The following is a 12,662-nucleotide window of genomic DNA, read 5'->3' as shown; positions in this document are numbered from 1 at the left end:
AGAACACCAGCCGAAGAAACCTCCTGACAGACCTTCAACATTCAAGAAAACCAAGAACATGAAAAAGGGAGGGATCTCTAAGAGAATCACCACTAGGGAGCGTGATTCAACGGAGCTTCTGGCCAAATGTGATGCTGAGTGTGGGCCTCCCATGCCTTTGGACATAGTCACAGCCACCAGGGTCCAGATTTTAAAGAGTCCCCATACTACCACGGATCTGCAGAGGTGCTACTGACACATAGTACCCGCCCGGGACTGCAGCAAATAAGAAACCAGGTGCTCTGTGCCAAGATCCAACCACTGAAGCAGGAAAAGACAGACTTGCAAGACAGACCTGCAAGATCGACTGGAGAAAAAGAGGGAGAAGGTAGCCCATGTGCACGAAGCACCGAAAACAGAGCTAGAGAACCACAAGCCACCCATACAGAGGTCAGTTTTGGCAGAAATCAATTTACAGTTTGCACCAGCCCACGTGTGGCAGACAGCCAATGACAGAGAAATGGAGCAAGAAGCTCTCACCAACTGCCTATAGGCCACAAAGTGGCACGTGGAGATTGTGGCTTCTGTGGTCACTAATGCAGAGAAGGAGACTGAAATGTTCTTTGAACAGCTGAATGATGTTACCCTTCAGCTCAAGGAAAAGACCAAAAGTTTTGATGACCTGGAGGAAGTGAACACAGAGTTGCTGGAGAAGCTGGATGTGCTCTGGACACAGAGGAGCAACATGAAGAAGAGAATCTGCAAGTTCCATCAAGTTCTGGTGGGGTGTGGGGTACTGAAGAGATGACTGGACAACCTGTTCTGGCAAGTGACCACAGCGAATCTGGAACAAGACACCTTCACAGAGGACTTGAGCATTGAGAGGTCAGTGCAGAAGGAGGACGCCCAGTGGCTGACCGAGCAGGTGAACCAACTGACAGAGGAGAATGTAAGGGGCAAGGCAGGTACCTAGAGAATGAGCTGGGGTAACTGAGAAGGATGCTTGCAGAGACACGGTCCCCAGTGGGACAATCTCAGACCGAGCTGCAGCTACAGGCCCAGGCCTACCACATGCAGATGGACTTTAAAAACCTGGAGGAACAACTTCACATCCGGATCCAGGAAAACCAGAGGCTTCATCTCCAGAACGTGGAGCAGCAGGAGCAACTGCCGAGACTGGAAGAGAAGGCCAAGGATCAGCAGGAGATCCCCAAGACCCCAAGATGCACATGTATGTGCGACACACAGCCGGAAGCACTGCTGGCCCTGATGCAAGACGCTCTCCACAGTGAGAAGGAGGAGCTCGCCAGCATCCTGGGCTCAAAGCAGCAGGTCAAGAAACATCTGCGGGAACAGCTGGACTGTTCAGAGGAGAACATAAAGGAATGGAAAGAGGTGGCTGAGAGAGAGAGCCAAGTGGCTTGGGAACTGCAGGATTGGCAGTAGCAGTCCCTGGCCCAGCTGCAGGAGCTCAGAGCCACCTGTGAGCAGCACATAGCCTCCAATGAGGGGCAAAGCTCTGAAAAGGAGGCCCTAAAGCAGCACCTGCAAAGGCAGAACCAGCAGCTGGAGCAGCTGAAGCAAGTGCAGGGCTCGACCAACTGGGAGGACCAGGTGGTGCCCTCAAAGTGGCAGGAAGTAAAAGAATACCGGTCACCTGCTGTTTGTCAAGTAAGCCAGTTCCTTGTACATGCCTTCAAGCAACCACAGAGGTCAAGATGACTTTTTGAGCTTTACTGTCAGCTCCCAACAATGTGGTACTCCAGACATAACAGAGTTAACTTGCAAATGAGCATGGATATGCATATGTGTGATCGAAATATTCTATTTACACAGGTGTAAATTAGATTTTTGGGGGTTGATTGTAGTTTTTGAACTAAGAGCCTGGGTGATGTTCCTGAGCTTTTTCTCTCAAGGCTATCACTCTACTACTTTGAGTCACAGTTCCAATTCTGATTTCCTGTTGGTTGTTTAGAGATAAGACGCTCATGGACTTTCTTGCCCAGGATGGCTTCAAACCATGATCCTTAATCTCAGCCTCCCAAGTAACCAAGATACCAGGCATAAGCTATTGATTTTTTAAATAATTTAGTAAATTGTATAATTACAGAAGTTATAAATTATCATTATAACCTGTGTAATATATGTGTGTATGTATATATCAATGCATACAGATAGAAATATTTTAACATATTTTTGTATATACAGTAGATTTATGAAAAATGTTCCTTCGTTATAAAATAAATTGGAAACAAAGTTAATAAGGAGCAAAACAAAGGAATTGTCACATGTTTCTTGTTGTTGAAGGGAATATGAATTGAGATAATCAGTTTGGGAAAACCATCTTTACTTTAACAATATGGATAATGGCTATTAATTCCAATCTATCTATTTGCCCATATTGTGGATCCTCAAATATGAGTGTCAAAATCAAACCACACTTTTTGCTTTTGTGTTTAACTCACCAGTTATAATTTAGGAGGTAGATGAAATAATCCATTAAAGATTAAAATAATAGTAAGTGAGGCTATGAGTTAGAGCTGAAAAAGATTTTAAATAAGATAATAGCTAATTAAATTGCATTTTTCTTACTTTTACTATAATGCCATGTCCCTCATTCCCACATTAGGGAAGTACAGAAGCTTCTCAATAAATTATATGTACAATTATGAAAAAATGTATTGAAGGAATGTGGGCACAGTGTGGTTTTAGCTTATTGAGACCTGTACTGGATAGTGTGTTTTTGAGGACTTGAAAAACGTTGTGATGGGATGAAGGGATGGATGTGCTTATTCTGAAAAATTGACAAGAATATTGCTCCCAGAAAGATAGTGGTGAATTCTTCCAAAAGGATACAGTAAAATCACTTTCACAACCATGTTCACTGCTGCACTATTCACCATCTCCAACTTATGGAAACAGTCCAGATGCCCTTTGGGGAAGGGATGGTTGGAGAAAGTGTGGCATATATACACAATTGGATTGCACCCATCCATTATGAAGACCATTGCATTATTTGCAAAGAAATGGATAGATCTAATAGGTAACACTTTATGCAAGTTTACACAACAGTATTAACCAATTCATGCTATTTTCAGAGGAGTATTTCAAAGGTGTAATTTCTTATAAAATTGAACTTTTAATCCATCAAAATGAATACCAGGACACTATCGTTAGGAAGATGTGAGGGGAAGTCAAAGGGAAGGTATAAAGAGACTTGGAGGAAGAGAGTGAGGGCATAATATACAATGCAGATAGTATTAAACCAGAAAAAATTAAAGTAGGGTGAGTTTTGGAAGGGTGTGGGAAAGGTAAGTAAAGACCAACTGTACTTATAAACTGATTTGTTGAATGAAAATTCCTTTGTACAGCTATTTAAGATAATGAAAATATAATTAAAAACAATGGAGACATCTGATCTTAAACTGCATTCTCTCAAACCATGAGTCAATATAATAGTTTCCTTCTCAGAAATTTTCTTTGCAGGTTTTTCCCTCATGACAGAAAAGTGACCAACACAATGAATATTAATACATCAAACTGCACATTATAAAGATACAAAATATAAAAATCACAGTAAAAATGTTAGAATTCATCACATGATAAAGTCACAGGAAGAATGTATCAAATTCTGATTGATTGTTTTTCCAAGTACTTTACCTATGGTATCTAATTTAATCCTCACAATAATCTCATAAAGTGGAACTACTTCCCTTTTTAATTGTCAGATGATGATATTCACATATTCAGAGTTGGAATTACTAGTACAACTTTGCACACATGGTAATTGTTAGCATGAGACCCATCTCCCACTGTATCAAATAACTTCATTCTATTTTATGACTAAAACACCAGTACTTAATCTGCTAATTCTAGGAAAATTTCCCAGAATTATTGTGTACCCTGTAATAATATTTCGCTTTATCTTTGTTAGAAAATAGGTAACTGTAATATGAAAACTCCAAGTTCATAATCATTTATACCTCCCTGGTGAAAGAAACTGCTAAATTATAACATTCTTGATTTCTGGCTCAAAATAGTAGAAACCATATTCTATCCCATGACTCAACACTGCACTGCCTGGGGACCCCATCTCTGTTTCAAACAATCTTACTGAAAAAATGACCTCCACAATTCCTGATGGAAACAGACTGTAGGTCTTATGGACCAGTGATTTCCACATTGTAGCTCACCTAAGTTGTTTACCATGAGAAATATTTTGAGTGCTTTTTATATAAAACATTTTGAGAAAAATGTACTACTTTAAAATGCTATTAAAGCAAGACTGATAAAATGTCAACTTCACCCCAGATAAATATTTTTCCTTTCATATACCCAAAAATGCAGTTAGACCTATCATTGTTAGGAACAAGAGGTTAAAAATCACAGACACCAAGACTTAAGCATGAATTAAAGAGTCTTCAACTTGTGAATACAATTGGTTTAAAAAGACATAAATATTACTGCATTTTTAAAAAAATTTCTTATGATACTGAAGTTTCAATTATAAACTATTAACAATTGAAAATAAGTCATTTTCTTGGGAGTAGGACACAAAACACAAGATTAATCTTAATCTTTTTAAAAGACCTTTATTTATTACAAATTCAGTCATAACTATAAAGATTCAAAAATTAACTGAAGTACAGAGACACCAAGGAAATAATTTAAGTTCATCATCTACATTCAGTAAACTGTGTTAATAGAAAACATAGTTATATAAATAATTAGCTTACCCATTCACTTACATTCTTTTATTCTATTTCATTTAGTTTCATAAAAACTGGCTTTTTATAAAATGATGCATAAAAAGCCTATATACCCACTTACATTTTCAGATCTTAACAATATTTATTTCAGAAATGTCTGTTTTATTTTATTTTCTATTTTTATTTTTATTGTGAAAATACTGTACAGAGGAGTTACAATTACATGGGCAAGATAATGAGTTCATTTCTTATCAATCATTTTAGCCTCCTCCTTTGTTTCCCCTTCCCATCCCTTCTCATCTTCCGCCCCCCCCCTGCCCCCCGCAAGAAAGTTGTAAAGTTTGTTTTTGACATAATGACTTGTACATCTCATTGTTGCAATAGGTCCAACTGTATCCCTATTTAAACGATTTGTTTTTCCCCTTCCCATCCACAATTTATTCCGACATCAAATACAGTGAAAGCTCTATAGTCAATGAACTGAAATAATAATAAAATATTCAAAGTCTTTTCAGAAATTCAGAAAGGCTTGCTCTGGGATGTTACTTATATTAGAAAAGATATTCGAAAAGCCTTATTTGTAAAGTTGCTGTAGTTACTCCTACAAAAGAGCCATTAGTGAAGATCACTTTGATTGTACAAAACAACTTCAAATATATCCACAATCTGGAGATGACACAGGCTTTTTTGGGGGGAGGGGTTCCGTCGTGGGTCCTGAACACGGCCTAGGTGCTGTCCCTCAGCTCTTCAGCTCAAGGCTAGCACTCTACCACTTTAGCCACAGAGCCACTTCCGGCTTCTTTCTTTTTGCTTATGTGGTACTGAGGAATCAAACCCAGGGCCTCAGGCATGCAAGGCAAGCGCTCTACCACTGAGCCACCTTCCCAGCCCCGTGTTTATTTGTTTTTGAAAGAAATATCTAACAAGCATAATCACAATACCGATTTTCAGTCAATATAATGGGATATTCAAATGTAATAAATATGAGATTATCTCTTAGTGAGAATAGATATGATCTTACAAAGAAAGATTTTTTTCAACAGAAATCTGGAAAGAGTTTATCCACCTTGTGTTTCACAGGAATAACCAGAGAGTTATGTTATACCTTTATGTTTGTTGGTCAAACTCACTCCATGAGTATATCTTAAAAGTATAACCAATTTAAGAGGGAAAATACATGTTTTGTACTTACAGTCTTCTTACAGCAATAACTTACTACCTAATTAGGTCTGTATCTTCTTACCTAACATATAATAAGAGCTGAAAGCAGTCTTTTATCTAACTTAATGCTGTAAATGCTTTGATTATGAAGATATTATTTGACAAATAAAATATACAGATGGTGGTTCCACTGAAATGACATAACAGAACACTGATAAATAAAACAATTGCAACACAGTTAGCTCTTTTCAGCCTCACCCTGTCCACATTGGCAAGCAACATTGCAACAGAACACGCAAACATATAAACATACACACATGCACACATGTACACACACCTATAAATGCATGCTAAATTCAGGGTTTATTATACAAAAAATTTCAAATAAAATTTTAGTGATAAGTACAAATGATAATTTGCCTTTTTACAAAAAGATACATACTCCAGTCACCACGGGTGTTACATTTTACCTGCCTCTCCACATGTGACCACTTAATGCATTTTAATTAATTAATTAACTAATTAATTCATTTGTTTGTTTGGTAGTAATAATAGGGCTTAAAGTCAGGGTCTGGCTCTATCTCAGTATTTAGTTTTTTATTCTTTTTGTTTTCTCAAGGCTAGCATTTTACTGGTTAGAATACAGCTCCATTTCTAGCTTTTGCTGGTTAGTTTCAAAACTTTTTTTTGCTTGGTCTGGTTTCAAATCACATCCTCAGATTTCATCTTTCTAATTAGCTAGGATTAATGACATGAGCCACCAGTGTGGCTTCTACTTTTTCCTCTATATTTATCTAATGCACATACTTATATAGTAATTTAAAACTGAGTATAGAACAAAGATGTACAGTGATGACATTGTCCTCTCAGAAATTCAAGTTAGTAATTTAAATTTCTTCTTAAGACCATACACAAAAAATGCCATGATATAGTATAAGAGAACTAACAATTGAACATATGAGCTTTAAGAGACTTCTAATGGATCCATTATTTATTGTTACCCATCATTAGAAAAAAAATGTATAATGCAGTAAAATAGAAGTCCTTTGCATGACTACTTAAATTCCTTGTTATTTGAAGACACTTTGTTTTCATCTAAAAAAGTAGGCCTGTCTGTCGTCTTCAAGTGATTTTGATGAGTGAAGGTGCTTAATGAGAAGTCTAAATGTATGAGTAGTCCTTCGCTATCAATTAAATCTCACTTTTTCTTCTTGGAGAATATAATGATCAAAGCAATAGTTGAGAATCAGCAAGCAGTAGTTCAGAATCATGCTTATAGTAGAAGTGAGTCACCAGTAAGTAATTCTTGACACCATTTTCCACCAAGTTTTCTCACAGATATAATCGGCCTGCCTTTTCTAGCTGCTGATTTCAGTCAGATCTGTTACTAGAATTATCAATGATTTAGATTCTTGTCTGTAATTTGGTCAAATCTATGTCTCTTTATGTAGGCTACTAAAAATATATTTATTAATTTCAAGTAAATACATAAATTCTATTTCTATCTTTTAAAAAATAAAATTCTGTTTGCACTATAAATTGATCAGAGGCATGGATTTTGTGGCTAGCTAAATCATTGCATATGTCTCTGTCTCTCACTTCCTCACTCTTTCATGGTTCTCATAGATAATATGACTGCCCCACAATTATCCTAATTTATTTTGCTTTTATATTTTTGGTTGTATCATTTCACTTTCTGCTCTGCCATTTCCCAAATCATGTATATAGAAAGCATTATTCCTTTGTTAATTTTTTTGTCAGTCATGGGGCCTGAACACTGGGCCTGGGCACTGTCCCTCAGCTCTTCAGCTGAAGGCTAGCACTCTATTACTTAAGCGTCAGCCCCATTTCCGGATTTTTCTGCTTATGTGTGCTGAGGAATTGAACCCAGGGCCTCATACATGCAAGGCAACCACTCTACCACTGAGCCACCTTCTATTTTCTCATTCCTAGAAGAAGCTGCACATGAAGACTACACTGATCCTCATTTTCAGTCTGTATCTTTGAATAAGGAGGTATATCTTTCCTCTGCTCTCCATCAATTCCTTACTTTCCAGTTAGAATTACTTAGAATAATAAAAATGGAAAAAGAGAAAATAAATCATCATGAAAAAAATGCAGATGCAGAAAATTCACTGTATTTTTCTCACAAGTTCAAACAATGTGAACTATTGGGGAAATACATGGACACATTATTCCCACTGGCACTGAAAGTTTCTAGTTAGGCAATTCTGATGAAGATAAGGACCAAAATGAAAAAGTGACAATTGCAAGAAAAAAATTTGAGTAGATCCAAGCAAATTTCTTCTTTGGGCTGCTGAAAATAATCGGCTTACCAGAGTCTGGAGACTACTTTCCATAAAGGCCACTCATGTGAATACTAAGGATGACGATGAATATACCCCTCTTCATCGGGAAGCCTACAGTGGATAGTTAGATATTGTCCATGAGTTGGTGGCTCAAGCAGCAGATATTCATGCAATAAGTGTGAGTGGCTGGACACCCCTGTACAGTGCTTATTCGTGGAATAATAAACAGTGTGGCATCTTTCTTACTTCATCATGATGCAGATACCAATGCCAAACTAAAGGCCTCTTGACTCCCTTGCATCTTGCTTCTGGGAATAGAGATAGCAATGATACACTGGATCGACTTCTGTTGAACCATTATATCAAACCAGGTCTGAAGAACAACTTCGAAGAAACTGCCTTTGATATTACCAAAAGGATAAATATGTATCACTATCTCTTTGGAGTTGTGGAAGGCTGTACAAATTGTTCTCTTAAGTCCTAATGGTTTGGTTAAGTTGTTTTTTTTTTTCCTTTTTTCTCTGAATTTTATTTTTTTATTGTGAAAAACCATAGAGTGGGGTTACAATTACATGGGCAAGGTAATGAGTACATTTCTTATCAAGCATTGTTGCCTCCTCCTTTATTTCCCCTTCCCATTCCTTCCCATCTCCCCCCCACTCCCCTCCCCCTACAACCCCTCCCACCCAGCAAAAGTTGTAAAGTTCATTTTTCAACATGACTTCTTGTACATCTCATTGTTGCAGTGCTTCAACCTGTATCCCTATTTAAACAATTTTTCCCATCCCCTCCACAAATCATACCAACATCAAATACAATAAAAGCAGGGGTTATACGGTGGGGGAGGGACATACAAAGCAACAAAGAAATCATCTTATAAATATGTTAGAAACAATCACAAGAAAGAAAAAAAAAACATTTGAATCCTTATCTTGGGGTTCATTTCACCTAACATCAACTTATCTGAGCGTTTCTGCTTGTCTCAGACATATATTAGTTATTGCAAATAAGGGAAACCATGGGACTTATGTTTCCTTGGGCCTGGTTTACTTCACTTAATATAAATTTTTCCAAGTCTTTCTATTTCTTAACAAATGGGGCAATGTCATTCTTTCTCATGGAGATATAGAATTCCATTCCATAGAATTATTTTTTCCAATCCATTCATCTACTGAGGGGCATCAAACAAGACCATACTAAAGTTACCAGAACAACTATGTTTATTGCAGCATTATTTAGCATAGCTAAGATATCAGTTAAGTTTCTTAAACTTCAAAATGCCAGTCCATTCTTTGTGTCCATACAAAATATTTTTACAATCCAAATAACAGCAATGTTTTACTGTAAAAATTCCGTGGAATTTTTCCAAGTGAATTGCCTGACTTTGATGTCAAAATATATTTGAGTGTTTGTGTATATTTATAATGATTTCTGCAGAGTTTATGATTTTTTAATCAGAAATAATTTGATCTTATCTGTTGAAATGAGTAGTACAGAAACTAAAGGTATTTCTGGTTCTTGTCTGAAAAAAGTATATTTTAAAATATTGTATATTCTGTGTTTGCATAATATCCATAATCTATTTCATTCTCTCCTAGGTATACTTTGAATTCAACATTGTTTTATAACATATATTCATTAATAAATATGTCCTATCAGATTGCATTCCATATAGAAAATTTAAGATTACTTTTTTTCTAGGTCCTTATAGTAGTATATTTCTTTGTGATAAAATGACAATGTTAACCAATTTCAAAAGTTTTCTAAAGGTTATTCTATGTAAAGGCCTTTCTAAGGTGAAGATTTAATACGCTGATGTCAAATTAAAGTTTAATTCTAACACTTGCATATATTGTTATACTTGTAATTTGTAATCAACTTTTTAATAACTGTTGTCCATTTCTTGCATCTGAAGAATGAAAAATATGGAATACTTCACAAATTTTCATATTATCCTTCTGCAAGTGCCATTTTAATCTCTTTATTGTTGTAATTTGGGTATACGTGCTGCTGAATCATGTAGTATCCTCTAAATTTAAGTAGTTAATGATGCAATCTTTATACAGGCTTATATCCTTGGCTTCCTATTCGTAACCAGGAAACCTTATTGTTCCTAACAATACTATTGATTTTATTTCCCTAAAATAATTTGTATAGTGAAAAAAATATTATATTGTTCAGTCGATTGCTCACATTTGCATTTTTTGTCAATGACAATTTTAAGTCATTTTCATTTTAAATTTGATCATACTTTAAGCACTTATAGCTAGGTCCTAAGGTGATGGCTTTTTCAAGTACTTATTTAAGCAACTGAGTTAGCTTTGTGGAGCTAATGGATTCAAAGTAAGCCTTGCTTAAGAGCTACTTCTAAACTTCTGCAGCTTAAATTTTCCCAAATGAGGTCTTAACGGCACAAATGTCTACCTGACCCTTCATCTTTCTTCCATGTTGGAACAGACAAACCAGAATATCCTACCCTGACAACATAGTTTGTCTTACTGGAACAAAACTAATCTTAATTACAAGGGATCATAGAGAGATGAACAGTCCGGACATAACTTTTCTGACTAGGAGTTATTTTATCAAAACATATTTGTTTATTATACCTACCATTTCAAAAGTAGATAAAAATTGTTCATATGCATGATTACCTAATGTCTGGCCTGTCTACCTTCCATCCAGGCAGGAACTTACACTACTGCCTTTCTATCACCAAATATTTCCATAGCTCCAGGAGAAGTCCATATCTTTCTCCTCATTATTAGGCCTTAAATTGGAAATGTTTTAATCACAGAGTTTCCTCTTGCCTCCAGGCTGTAAATCTACAAATGGTAAAGTTTTAGGTGTAACTCTACCTAACACTGAGGGAGAGATAATGCAATAATACTTTAAAACAGAGTTGTCTTTGATACCCTAACCACAACAGAACAATGCAAAACATGTGCCCTTTTTATTATATTATATATAGTTATATATTTTATATTTATATTCATATATAGTTATATATTTTATATTTATATGTGTTGATTTTATCTTTCACACAGTGAAACTTATTAGAATTAATTGATAATTTGACAAATAAATTGATAATTATTTATTCCAATAAATAGAATTGGAAGATAAATAATTGGGTTTAGAATACATACTAGAATATAAAAAGTAAGGGATTTTACTCTGCTGCTCTGTTTATTGTTTTAACTCGCTGGTTCCAAACTGTTTTTCCTCCATATTTCTGAAGCATTCCTATTGATTATCCCCAAATTTTTCTGATATGTCCAAAAGATATTATTCTTCTGCAAGATGTATGGGTACTAGGATCCCATGTCCTAGTTACCCACATCATCAGATAACAGGGTCAAGACTTGTCAACCAGGCCCAGGCAACATGCCAATAGAATGTAATTGTAAAGCCATGTCAATTTATCATTTCCTATAATATTTCAGAGGCACAATTCCTTGAGAAACAGGAATTAGCAGTAAGCAATAGTGAAATTCAAGGCAACTTAAAATGAAGGATGAGATAACAAAATATGAGAGAAAGTACTGTAATTCAAATTTTCAATTTACAAATGACCAGTCCATATGAGTGAACAAGATCACAAAGTGTCATAAGATTATTTTTAATACCCTCCCCTAAAGATTAATGAAAGATTTCAGTCCAGCATAAGTGGGCTAGAAAAATAGTTCTTGGAAGGGTAGATCCACAATTGGTTTACCAAGGCCAGGAAAACTTGACTTAGAGGTCAAATGTAATTCAGAAAAAAAAAAAAAACATTAATTGAGAAGATCCTTAGTGCTTAGAAAACTGGTACTTCAGTAAAACTTGGTTCTGTGATATAAAAATGTTGTCATTCTCAAAACATTTAATCTCACGCATGTAATTCTAGATACTCAGGAGTCTGAGATCTGAGGATCACGGTTCAAAGCCAGCCCGGTCAGGAAAATCTGCCTTCTGAGTAGCTGGGATGACAGGTGTGAGCCACTAACACCCAGCTTAAGCACAAGACTTAGTCCTGGAACACAGTGTTGAGCTTGTGAAATCTAACACTGTGTTAAGACCTAACAGCCCTTGTTCTTGGGCCGGCCTCTAAGTAAAGCCTGTGAAAAAGGTCTAATGTCACAGGAAGGTGAAAACACCCAGTTAATATGACTTTTATTGCAATTGACACTGCCTGTGGCTACAAAGGTCCTGGACTATGAGTTCACTTCAGCAATAGGCACTTGCTACTCTGGGGAGCCAGTATTCTACTGGCTTTGGCGTGCTTTGACTTCAGTAGAAACAGCTTGTTCTGTTGGTAGTGTGACATAGGAGCTAAGGTCTGGGCCCAGCCCTAGTGACTCTTCCAAGTGTTGCTCAGAGTCCCCCACAGAGTCTGTCAAGTAACTGGATGAAGCATCTAGAACTAGGCTCCACAGAGAAGCTCATCCAGATAACTTACTCTTTCTAGACACTCTCTTCTGATTCTTTCTGAAATACACCAACAGTGTATCTGTGAGGAACATGG

General features: G+C 36.4%; 1 pseudogene; it reads right to left on the bottom strand.

The window, feature by feature from the left end:
* Nucleotides 1-10,077: 10,077 nt before the first annotated feature.
* On the bottom strand, nt 10,078-10,177 carry LOC122095205 (annotated as a pseudogene).
* Between the last annotated feature and the right edge of the window lie 2,485 nt (nt 10,178-12,662).

Source organism: Dipodomys spectabilis, unplaced genomic scaffold (genome assembly GCF_019054845.1).
Source record: "Dipodomys spectabilis isolate Male_0828 unplaced genomic scaffold, ASM1905484v1 ptg000012l, whole genome shotgun sequence".
Classification (NCBI taxonomy): Eukaryota; Metazoa; Chordata; class Mammalia; order Rodentia; family Heteromyidae; genus Dipodomys; species Dipodomys spectabilis.
The sequence above is the reverse complement of the archived record's forward strand: the minus strand, read 5'-3'. Positions and strand labels throughout refer to the sequence as shown.